We start from the raw sequence: 13,231 nt of genomic DNA, 5'->3' as shown, positions 1-13,231 counted from the left end.
CTCAGGTTCGGCCAACTTGACATGCTGCTCTGTTGTGCCATGGCCTATTCAAGTGCCGGAATTTGTTATTTACCTGACAACGCCTGAACACAACACACGCTCTGCTCCATTCATTTGGGCTCCACTGACTGCGTACGGAAGCGACACGTAGAGAAGCCAGCGGGGTTGTTTACCGTTTGCCGAGCCGAGAGGCTGCATGTAGGCTGCATGAAATGTTAAAGCATTTTCCACCTAAGTTATTACATATATTTGAGTTATCTACAAGTTTACTGTACTGTTTGTCATCTACTTGCTTTCAAATGTCCGCCACAGACATTTCCACAATGTCACGGATAAACATGGGTAAATGCATGAAAGAAAATCATCACATATCACCTCTGATAATGGTTTATTCATTTAACACATTGTGCTCATTTAGCACACTATTTCATGTAGTTTTTATCTGCTGGAGGGTCGCGTAGGGGAGCGTAGCGCGACAAAAATAGAAGAGCCGCGTAAAATAGAGAGTTGTCGTGCGACAGACAGGGGTTGTCGCGCCGCTCCCGTTGCCAGTGGAGCTGCTGATTAACAGGGGGGCGAGCTACTACGGGACTCGCGCTGCAGACGTGTCACAACGCTGACGTGCCCGGTGGAGCCCGGCCGTAACTGTCTCGGACTCGGGATGGGTCGTCTTCGGTCAGGAAAATGCGGCCCGAGCCGTGCTCTAGTGTGTTTACCTGTGTGTGTGTGTGTGTGTGTGTGTGTGTGTGTGTGTGTGTGTGTGTGTGTGTGTGTGCGCGCGCGCGCATCGGGGCGAAACTCCGCCCTGCTATGTACAGTTGCTTTGCTTTCAGGACTCTCTCCGGCAGCCATTCTCGCCTCTAAACTTTTCTATGCTCTCACTCTCACCCGCTTAAGCATGCCTGTGGTGTGCAGCGGTGAAATGGGTCCCCGCTGAAACACTTTCCCGCCGCGCACGTTCCGGACGTTGTTTGGGCTATTCACCGGTATTGCGGTATATGAAAAATTCATATAACGAAATACCGGTTTTCGGTACAAACCGGTATACCGCCCAGCCCTACGACAACCCACTCCCTAAGTAGATATAAACCGCTCAGTCTATTGTAATGAAAACACAATAATTCTCATTTATAAGTAACAATACACAAAAGAAAACATACCTTTATTATATTCCATTTCTGCCAATATATCCTACAAAATCCTTCACACTGGACCTTTGACATCTGATGATTTTGCAAAACAATTTTTTTTTATCAGGGTGTCTACTGATATAACCGAGTCAAATTTAAGACTTTTTAAGACCTTTGAAATACCACCTTATATGAATTTTAAGACCGAACCTGTAATGGAAATACACATTATATATAAATCCTTCACACTGGATTTTTAACCCCAAATGAGAAAATTTTGCAAAACGTGAAAATACACGTTGTTTGTTATGACCAGTTGAGCAGAATACAGCTTTGCCTCTATCTTATTTCCAGCAGCCATGATTCCATTTTGCATTTCTCACAATTAAAAAAACACATTTTTACTACAAACACCACATGGGACCGCTTAACATTTGAAGCAATGTTTTTTAGAAGTCTGAAACATTGTTAAAACACATGTTCCTTTAAATTCCCTCTTAGTTTTGTTTTCATTCCACTTACAAGCCTTATAGTCCTATTAGATTGCTTGCTTCTCTCCTCTCATCCAACAAAAAAGAATGGCTGATTGCTTTGGGGCAGACAAAGTCCCACAGAGTAGCTCAATTATTGACTTTGCTAAGTCAACCTTTAACGTACAAATCCTGCTCAGACTCTTGTCCTTGTGGTGGCCGAGGGCCCACTGAAGGCACGCATTCAGCTCACAGTCCAGCAGACATTAATTCCTCTCAATCTTCACACTCAATTTAGTCTTGAATGTTCCTGCCAATATGGCTGAGCCTTGGAATTAGAAGTGGTAAATTATACAAATAACCCCTTAATAGCATGCCGTGCCCGAAAGAAGTGAACCCGCCAATGTGGCAGCGATTTGCAGCGTGGCAAGTGAAATGGAAGGGCAAGTCCAATCATGTACGTACATGTGCTCAGTGAGCAGACTATGGTGGGATAATGAGGATCGGTGCCCACAACACCCCAAGTATCCACAGTGTCTATTTGTTTGTCATTATTTTAGGCTATCCGTCCTCACAAAGCAACAATCCAGTGTCTGTGGCAAGGAAAAATCAACTCAGCACTTCTGTTTGACCCCATGACTCTGTCAAGACACAAGTGAGAAATATTATAGTATGAGAAGACAGATTTTTAAAAAAGGAAAATAAAATGTGGGTCAGGGTTTTACTATAAATTGCTGCGGATACAGAAGAACAAGTGCATTTCAGCTCCAGTCAGGATATCACCAGAATAATCTGCAGGAATCAGGATTTTAAGCAGTGGTTGCTTCAGTAATTTAAAAGTCCAGTGTGGAGGAGTTTGGGTGATATATTGGCAGAAACTGAATTTAATATAAAAAGTTTTCTTTAATAAGCCATTTATGTCCACATAGGGAGCGGATCCTCATCTACGGAGATCACCATGCTGCCATGCCATGTTTCTACAGTAGCCCAGAAGGGACAAACCAAACAGATACAGCCAATCAGGTTTTTGTATCACACACCATAACTAGAAAAGCAGTCAGAGAGTGCAGACCTCCGCCAAGTAGGTGATATTCCCTCCCCCTCTGCATCAGATTTTGCAGCCTGCATCACAATTAGGTTATTTGCATCACTATCATTATTAGGTTATATACGCCTTCACCATGGAGACACTGTGATGTATTTATTTCGCTTTTATTTTGTACCAACACAGAATATGTTTTTTTTGTATTTTTTGCTTTCTTTTTTCCCAACACAGAACATTAATTTCAACTTAAGAATTACAGCAATATTTAGCAAGTAGAACAAGACGTGCTTCCAGCTATTTTCACCGTCTTTAGAAATTGGAATTGCTGCTGAGGCTGTCAGACGATGGACTATATTATTTTATCCACTTTGTTTCAACTGATCACCACCAATTTTATCATCTGTTCCTTGTCCCATTATCCACCTTTCCTGAAAATTTCATCAAAATCCATTCACAACTTTTTGAGTTATTTTGCAGACAAACAGACCAACGCCGGTAAAAACATAACCTCCTTGGTGGAGGTAATCAGCAGCCCCTTTGCTACAAGCAGCGGTGGAAAAACACATGAAACTGCTTTATTCAGGGTTTTTATCAGTTTAAATCACCTGGGGTCTCATTTATAAAACAGTGCGTATGATCCATACTAAAAATGTACGTACGAACAAAAGCCAAGATTGACGTGCAACAAAAAATATTTGACAATTTCTACAGTCAAGCTTCCACCACCATCTGCGTTGCCCAAAAATGTTTGTAAGCATGGGTCAAAGTTTCTCCCATCAAGTCTGTCTTTATAGATCACAACTTTTGCGTACGCCTCTTTCAGGCCTCATTTTGTGCGTACGCAATTTTTATGAATGAGACCTCGGGTCCCCTAAAACCTCCTACATGTCTGGATCTCAGGTTATCAGAAAACAAAGGTGAGTACACATTAGTGGGTGCTGGGCTAGCAGTGATTCCCACAAAATTAGAAAACTTTCCTTTTTTTGTGTGTCTCCCTTTGTGTCATTCTGTGTCCCCTCTGTGGTTTCTGAGTTTGATTATGGAGGTGGATAACTGACTCGTCAATCCGATCAGAGCTGATCAGGTCAGGTTGATGGATGAGAGTAACAACTGCTACAGAAGCGAGTTAAAGTGAAAGCAAGAACCACTGCAATGAATGGTGAAGCATAACTACCACTGCGCCTGATGTTCTGCTGCTCCATCTGTGCTGAGAGTACGCTCTGCGAGTTTGGTGTGTTAAATAACCAAATTGTATATATAGTCCAACAGTACACCTAATGAACATTCCAGCTCCAACACAGGAAATCAATGTGGCACCAGATGTTAGTATTGTGTGTGGGAAACCCTGGCTTGCGACTTGCCTCCGACAAGCTTAAGTGTGCCATTAAAAAAAACACTGATGGATGACGTGAAACTGCTTTATTCAGTGTTTATACCAGTTTAAATCAACAGGCCTGTTGTTTATGAGAAGACGGGGCCTCTGTGGATAATTCTCCTCACAGTAAAAACCTCCTGAACATCTGGATCAGAAATAAGATGAGCACACATTAAATTATCAGACAAAAAAAAAAAAGGTTAGCACACATTAGCAGGCATAACATGAGACTGCCTTATTCAGTGTTTTTAACAGTTGTCATCATCTGGTCCTTTTGTTTTGGAGAGGAGGAGACCTCTGTGGATAATTTGGCTCACGGTAAAAACCTCCTGAACATTGAACACTGAAGGAACTCTACCAGGGAGAAGTTTTAGCTGGTTGCTATCTGCAATCCTCACCTCTAGATGCCACTAATGTCCCCTAAATCATACAAACAGCTTCTTTAAATTATCCCTTAGAGTTACTAAAGAAAACTAAATGAGTCATATTATTAATTTTCTAGATGTATAACTATTTTCGGCAGCCAACTCACGTAGAACAGATTTATTATGTGAACGAGGAGTATGTTCGGAGTTGATATGTGGTGTTATACTCTGAGCTCGTCATTCCCAGCCAGCAAACACCAACCTCAGCACAGCAGCAACTGGGGAGCGATGATAATAAACTGCCCCCGGGGGAACTTAGACTCTGAGCCTACAGGTGGATGCTGGGGTGAAGGTGGGGTTTATAAAATGCTACAGGAGAGCGGCGGCAGGAGCAGGTTTCTGCGGCAGCATTACAGCAGAGTTAGCAAATTGGCCGACGGCGTCAACCACTGTGTTGCCATTCCCCTGCTGGGCACCTTACACCACGAGGGGAATATAGTTTTTAGTGAACTGAGATGGATGAGTCTACACCCAGCAATCCACCGGATATGCAGCAGCAGGCTTAGACACATCAGCTACGCAGCAAATAATTATGAATTTATACATATTAAAATCACAAGACCTGAAGCTTGGAGCAGACAATCTCCTCATATCAAATAAAGCGATAAGCAGATGACCATCAGCACAGATACAAGGTTAACAATGAAGGAAGCAGCAGTGTTCAACACGGGAGCTCAGCAGTTTAGATGTAATTATGATAAGAAGAATAGTATGGAAATACACCACGAGCCCATTTCACTGAGTTAAAAAGCATCTATACTGGTCACTGAATATGATGTATGTGAAGAAATTAAGCATGTTCAGTTTTCAATGAAGCACATATTAATTATGATCATGGACTGTGGCTAAAACAACAGTTATGTTTACATCACTAAAGACATTAAATTTTAGGTTTCAATGAGTAAACCATCCCAAAACAACAGCAACAACCAGTTTAGGCTGAAATATGCACAAAACCACTTGTACCCATGGATAGATTACTGAACGAGCCCACCAGGCACAAGCCCAGGGCCACAAAGTGTCAAAGGCTCCCCCGGGCCTTCACCTGTAAAATGTCACCCAAATCACCACATACTGACAGGAAGAGACTCAAAGTGACCACAAAAAAATGCAAATAAGCTGCAGAGAGACAACACAGGCAAAACAACCACAAAAAGACACAAACTGCCACAAATACCATGTCAAGCACTAAGCACTACTTCGGTGGAGACAGACGATATTTTGTGGTGGCGTGTCATTGCAAATCACCAGTAAAGGTGCTAAAATTGGCGTGCTCACTCAGGTGTTGTACTTCTATCACTACCAGCCGATAAAGGAACCAATAAATACCCATAACTGTAGAGTCATTTGACCCCATGTGAAAGCCAATTCTAACCATTCCTATTGCATACAAAAGCCAGATGTTGGCAGGTGTTAGTGTGGTTTTTTGTGCACTAAGAAAGGGCTAAAGAGACACAAAACAACCAAAAAACCCACACAAAATTACATCAAAGAGACACAAGACAATTACAAATACTCCTTTTCCACCATGATTAGTGCAGTTTACAGGTTTTCTAAACACAGTAAAACTAGTTAAATATTGGCAGTAAACTAGAACCGTTTACAGGGCTCTGCAGTAGATGAGTATGCCTTTCTGTCTTTTTTTTTACTGGTGTGTCACATTCAACATCACAGAGGGGGCAGAAATCAGGTTAGTAAACAGTAAAAAGCTAGCCTGGAAATCCAGACTCAAATCTAGAAAGATTTTGAGTCTGGCCCTCACCGATACACCCTTCCTACCCAAGGGGCGCCACTAACTGAGGCATATTAAATGCCACTGCACGCAATTGGATAGCACAACAGCCAATCAGAGCAAAAAACAAGGTGATGTATTCATTGCCCTAATCCCCATTGGTTTGCCGACCAGTGGGGCTAACTGATTGATATATTATGCTTTTGCTGTATCCCATCTGCAAAACAGCAAAAACGTCCTTCCTGGAAGCGAAGGCTTCTAGGGCAGTCTTCTGTTCCTCTCTCAAGGAAAAAGATAAGTGTAGCTGGCTTAGCATTTCTTCCAAAGCTACACTGAATGGACACGGTCCTTCAGCAGCTGCCATCTTGGTTGTTTTCTTTTTGACTCCTACGGCGCAGCACTGTCGTCATCATGTTGCGCCCACCCAGGGCCCGCCTCTGTCAGATAGACTGATCTGATTGGTCCGATGGCCATTCACCAGGCTCTGCTCTCCAAGGCCAGATCCCCGTGCAGAGAAGATTCGAATTTGCTGCGCGGGTCAACTGGATTTCCAGGTTGGTAAAAAGCAGCATGGAGGCCAGTAAAGCAATGTTACGGTGGTTACTTCTTTTAATATATCTCTTAATTACGCTGTCTCTCTTTCAAACTCAGTGCCAACTAATTTGGATCGATGTTTGAGAGCTGCTTGGGTGGAGACAGACGATATTTTGTGGTGGCGCGTCATTGCATCCCACCGTAAAAAGTACAAATTAGTTGGTTCACCTGGGTGTTGCATTTCTATTAACATGTTAAACTATGTCACTTGTTTTGCTGCAGTTCTATTTTCTTAAATTAATTTCATATATATTCTATTATTATTATTATTATTATTATCTTTTCTTTCACTAATTTGTCAAGAATATTGTTATCGCAAAAACACCCTGAAATATCGTGATATAATATCACCCACCTCTAATTTCTATCACTGCCGAACAGAGCCAGAGCCCATAAATATCCATAACTACTGCAAAGTCACTTGTCCCAGTCTAAATGCTGATTGTAACCTTTCCCATTACATACAAAAGCCAGATGTTGGCAGGTGTTAGTGGGGTTTTGTGCAATGGGAAGGGGCTAAAGAAACACAAAACGTGCTCTTGTGTTGGAAGGGTGGTGGGGCCTTTTGCATATGTGCTCAGGGGTCCACTGTCTCACAATCCGCCCATGCCTCTACCCCTAACATATTTCATTACAGTGTGAGGACATAATGATGCACATTCTAAACAACAAACAAAAGAAAAATAAGCTCAACAAGTTCCACAATAAATAACAATGCAAATGCTGCACAAACAGACAGGAAGCAGAAGGACAGATATTACTGGCAGCCAGCAGATGATGCAGGTAACTGTGTATTTAATATCTGCGAAGAAGAAAAACTTACCTTGATGGAGCGACGCAGAAACACAGAGAGGCTCTTTCTGAAGAGTTGCTGCTGTAGTAAACTCCACAGCAGGACATGACAACTCCCCACGGTGCTGAACTGTCCCAAAAAGCCGACGGCTCCACTGCTGATATCACAAACATAACTCATAACTGAACCTGTGCTGCAGCACAAACATCACTGTTCCTCTAAAACGCCGTCCTGAAGCCACGTTAACGGACACTCTGCAGGTTAGCCTGTTCATGATACGCTACATGAACAACAGCGGCGCGCACAACACAGCTGCTCATTAGCAACACACCTGCACCTGGTAGAGATTACGTCACGCACTTTTAAAACCCGCCGCCATGATGAAAGGGGTGCGTTTGATATGTGACCCACAGCGGGGTAGGGATCACGTTCCTCCTTGACCACGCAATTAAAACTTAAGTGTAACTTAAGTAAAAATCTGAGGGTCAACGTATTAGCTTTACTGCTGCTTTCAGCCTCACCTCACTGTCTTACTGCGCCATCCTCAGGGACTGTTCGTTACTTGTAAGGGGTAGGGGTGGTGCAAAAAGGGGGAGGCATGTCAAATCATTTTTTAAGCACTTGGGCTGTTTGTTGTTTTGGCTTAAGGGAGGGGCCTACACGTTTAAATGGTTGCATTTTATATTAATTTTACTGTCAATTTTTTTAAGAAGAAGTGACACCATTTGGTAAAAACAGATATTATCATTGGATTTTCAAATTACCAACAGTCCTTGAACACACCATGTGCAACACACTTCCATCAGGGAAAAAAACCACAACCAAATCTAAAGGCCCGTTTCCACTGAAGAAGTTCCTGGTACTATTTGGGGGGCAGGAACTACTACAGGAACGTCCTCTAAGTTAGCTGTTAGCCGTTAGCGGTGTCTGTATTAACTCAATAAACGGTGAAAAATATTTTTTCCAGCGGGTGTCTTAGTTACAACATGATTGAGCTAACTAGAGTAGTTTCATGTTGTATCCGACAACAGGACGAGGTCAACAGATGACGTCCTGATGTTAGCTTTGCTGCTGCTGTTAGCTGTCCCTGTCAGCTGATGCTTTCTAGACATTGTGATTTCCCAAAACTGAATAAATACCACATATAGCAACACAAAACTGCTTTGCTAGCTCAATCATGTTGTAACTAAGATATCTGCTGGAATTTTTTTTTTTTTTTTCACGGCTAGCTAACGGTTAGCCCAGCTAATCTACGATAACCATAGTAATTACAAAACGTCACATCCCGCCTTGAGTATATCCAATCAGCACCAAGTAATCCCCAAGCCCAGCCGGGAGTCTTTCAGGGCCGTTCTGAGTACCTACTCCGAGGCAGGGACTTGTTTAGCCGCAGTAAAAGTTCCGAAACTCTGTCCTTCGGGGGTGATTCCTGTGGTGGAGACACGCACCAAGGGCCCCGGCCCTGTAAAATTACCCCGAAGTTCCTGCGGTGGAAACAGGCCTTAAATGCTTGTGAATCCCCTTGTATCATTCTGTGTCCCCTCTTTAAATTCAGAGATTTTCATGTGTCTGTAAATGCAGCGCAGGCGGAGCTCTCCATGACCTCTTTATTTCTGCAGCGGATAATCGATATATCAAACTATTTAGAGCTTATCAGATTAGAGGAGCAGCTTCTGCGAGTGAATGCAAACGTTTTGACCCAGCAGAGTGACCGGGTAAGTTTCAGGTGTGCTCTGTACTACTACAGTATGGTGTATGATTACATCTTCAACTTTTTAAGTTTTAAATTTCAAACGTCAAAGAGTGAGTTAAACATCTAATAACCAATTTACTGAGTATGGAAAACATTTGTAGCCTAAGTGCGGGTTGAAAAAAAAAAATAAAAAGAGAAGTTCTGCCTCAGCCACCCCCGTCGTCTGATGAGTAAAAACAGTCCCTTAATAAACCTTTCAGTCTGTTTTCCTTTTCCCCTAGATTAAAGTGGAGCTCAAGTGGACCTGATTGCTGATTGAATTTTGAGTACTGTTACATTAAATGTAAAGACTGCTAAGTACATTGACACAATAATATTATGTACATTTAGTGCAGGGGTACTGAATTTACTTTTGAAAAAATGACATGGCCAGGGGTTAGTTAGAAAACAAACATTAATATTTATCAGTAGCCTATATGATAAATAAATTGCCTGTTTTCGACCTCTGGATGTTTGCTGTCCTCACTCATCTTTGAACCCACATTTTAAAAGTTCTACTAAATAATCTTTTTCTCATATCATGACGACAATATAAAACAAAGTGCATTCAATTTTCTTTACTCGAAAAGCTCAAGGCTTAATTAAACTGTTAAATGTCTAATTTTTCTACACATATTAAAACACAGAGGCAAAGGTCACACTGTTAAAGTATTTCGTTACTTGTCTTAATGCTTTCCTGCCATGCAAACGACCAATCATCTTAGAAAATGTAGCTATTGTCTTTTGTGTGTTTACATAATGATCTGTTAAAAACGGCACAATCATTCCACAGAGCTTCACAGCAGGAGGGATATCCTTAATCAAAAAGGAGATTTGAGCAGTTTTCTTACAGTACCCTAATCTAGGACAGAACGCTAAAGAAACCCTGCAGCATGCAGGGTGTCTTCAGCTCTGGTGTGTGTGTGTGTGTGTGTGTGTGTGTGTGTGTGTGTGTGTGTGCATTTAGTCACACAAGAAGAGATTTGGGGTAGCGGGCCATCTCAGGACACTGAACAAAATCTTTTTGAGAAATGCTCTAATAGAATCAATATTAGTTATGTCACCTCCAAACAAGAATGTCCTGAATTTGAAACCAAATTTCTCTCCACTTACTTTCCTTGTGTACAGTTTATCCTCGCATTTTTAGGTATTTTTTAAAAGTTTTCCTGTATTGTCTCACTGTACCGCTCAGTATGCCTCTGCAAATTGGCCTGCGGCGATGAATAAGCTCTTCTGAATTTAATGAGTGAATTGTCCGTATTTGCGTGGGTTTCTTTCTCCCACGGCCCAAATTCATACAGGTCAGCAACTGTAAATTGCCGATAGATGTCAGTGTAAGTGTGGTTGTCTGTCTGTGTTAGCCCTGTAATAGAGTGGTGACCTGTCCTGGGATACACTCCAGAAACCTCTTGCTCCTGGACAAAATGTGTGCTTGTACAGAGATGGATGTTCAGTATGGGTGAAACCATGGCTGTAAATGAAAAGCAAACTTTTTTTTTTAGATGTACAGTTGCAATCTAAGGGTTACTTGAGGACAGCACAGTTGCCAGAACAAAATGTTGGCACTGAAGGTTTCTGCAAACCATGCATATGCTACATTTTCATGTTTCATACGTAGTTCAGATGATATAACATGAGCTGAGTTTGATACCTAGACGACATGGCTGCCAAGCAGCCGACTACTGTTCAAGACCGACATAAGTGGGCATTTTTTTAACAACAGGTTGGGGCATTTCCAGCTGTGTTTGTAGCAACAGAAGCTGGTATCATTTCAACAACAGGCTTGTAGTTACAAGAGTGGGTATTTTTTGAGGAGGGTTTGGGATATTTTTTGAAGCAACAAAAGCAGTTATTTTTTTGATGATGGGTGGGGACATTTCCAGCCGTATTTGCAGTGACAAATGTAGGTATTTTGTGATAAAGGCTTGGGACATTTGGAGCTGTGTTTCTAGCAACAAATGTGGCTATAATTTTAACAACAGGTTGTGATATTTCCAGCTGTGTTTGTTGCGACAAAAATTTGTATTTTTTAATGATAGTTTGGGACATTGGCAGCCATGTCTGTAGAAACAAAAGTGAGTGTTTTTGACGAAAAGGTGGCACATGTCCAGCCATGTTTGTAGCGACAAAAGTGGGTATTATTTAAACAATAGGCTGGGACACTTCCAGCCATGTTTGTTGTGACAAATGTAGGTATTTTGTGATAAAGGTTTGGGACATTTCCAGGTGTGTTTGTGGCGACAAATGTGGCTTTTATTCTAACAACAGGTTGGGATATTTCCAGCTGCGTTTGTGGTGACAAAAGTGACAATTTGTGGACAATGGGTTGAGATATTTATTGTAGCAACAAAGGCGGGTATTTTTTGGTGATGGGTTGGAACATTCCCAGCCGTGTTTGTTGTGACAAAAGTCGGTATTTTCTAATGACAGATAAGGGCATTTCCAGCTGTGTTTGTAGCAACAAAAGCAGGTATTTTTTGATTATGGGTTGGGACATTTCCAGTCATGTTTTAGTGACAAAAGTGGGTGTTTTCTAATGACAGATAAGGGCATTTCCAGTCATGTTTTAGTGACAAAAGTGGGTGTTTTCTAATGACAGATAAGGGCATTTCCAGTCATGTTTTAGTGACAAAAGTGGGTGTTTTCTAATGACAGATAAGGACATTTCCAGTCATGTTTTAGTGACAAAAGTGGGTGTTTTCTAATGACAGATAAGGGCATTTCCAGCCATGTTTGTAGTGACAAAAGCGGGAATTTTTTGATGATGTGTTGGGACATTTTCAGCCATGTTTGTAGCAACAAAAGTGGGAATTTTTTGATGATGTGTTGGGACATTTCCAGTCATGTTTGTAATGACAAAGTGGGTATTTTTAAATGACAGATAAGGGCATTTCCAGCTGTGTTTGTACCAACAGAAACAGGTATCATTTTCAACAAAATGTTGAAATATTTCCAGCCATGTTTGCAGCAGAGCTAACAAAAGTGGGTATTTTTTTCACGATGGGTTGGGATATTTTTTGTAGCCACAAAGCAGGAATTTTGTGATAAAGGTTTGGGACATTTGGAGCTGTGTTCATAGCGACAAATGTGGCTATTATTTTAACAACAGGTTACGATATTTCCAGCCATGTTAGTTGTGACAAAAATGAGTATTTTTTAATGATGGTTTGGGACATTGCCAGCCATGTTTGTAGAAACAAAAGCAAGTGTTTTTGACGAAAGGATGGGACATTTCTAGCCATGTTTGTAGCGACAGAAACGGGTATCATTTTGACAACACTTTGGAATATTTCCAGCCATGTTTGCAAAAGCACTAACAAAAGTGGGTATTTTTTGACGATGGGTTGGGATATTTTTTGTAGCCACAAAAGTGGGAATTTTGTGATAAAGGTTTGGGACATTTTTCAGCCATGTTTGTAGCGACAAAGGTGGGTATTATTTTAACAATAGGTGGGGACATTTCCAGCCGTGCTTGTAGCGACAAAGGGTATTTTTTAAAAAGAGGTCAGGACATTTAATTTCAGCCAAAACATGGTCTTTTCCCAATCTTAACCACTTGTTTTTTTGTGCCTGAACCTAACCACACATTGATCACAGAGCTGTCACAACATACACTTTAAAACTGATATGTAAAGTTTCAATATATCTGCTACATATGAAATATGCATGTCATAACTACACATACAATGCCACCATTTATTCCGTCGTTTGGGCTGCAGAGAACATTGCTTCAAATAACTTTTACTTGTGCATCAGTGCTTCACACCTAGAGTCAGTTATAGTGGAGGAAATATCCAGGATTTGACTTTCAGTAAATATTAACCAAAACTCTTTTATCTAATTAGTTAAAAAAAAAAAAAAACATTATGTAATCTTGTGGAGAAAGTATGATTTGATGAAGTAGCTTTATTCATTAGTTAATTAAATTTAGATTA

At 41.2% G+C, this 13,231-nt stretch overlaps 1 long non-coding RNA gene across 5 annotated transcripts in view; it reads right to left on the bottom strand.

Annotated features, from left to right (window-relative positions):
- The window catches only part of LOC125879995 (uncharacterized), a 248,571-nt gene extending 240,639 nt beyond the window's left edge, over positions 1-7,932 (bottom strand). For all 5 annotated transcript variants that reach the window (XR_007448001.1, XR_007448005.1, XR_007448003.1 and 2 more), the window contains exon 1: positions 7,595-7,932. This is a non-coding gene — a long non-coding RNA (uncharacterized LOC125879995). The remainder of the gene's footprint in view (positions 1-7,594) is intronic.
- Between the last annotated feature and the right edge of the window lie 5,299 nt (positions 7,933-13,231).

This window comes from Epinephelus fuscoguttatus, linkage group LG2, assembly GCF_011397635.1.
Source record: "Epinephelus fuscoguttatus linkage group LG2, E.fuscoguttatus.final_Chr_v1".
Taxonomy (NCBI): Eukaryota; Metazoa; Chordata; class Actinopteri; order Perciformes; family Serranidae; genus Epinephelus; species Epinephelus fuscoguttatus.
This window is presented reverse-complemented; position numbering and strand designations above follow the sequence as displayed.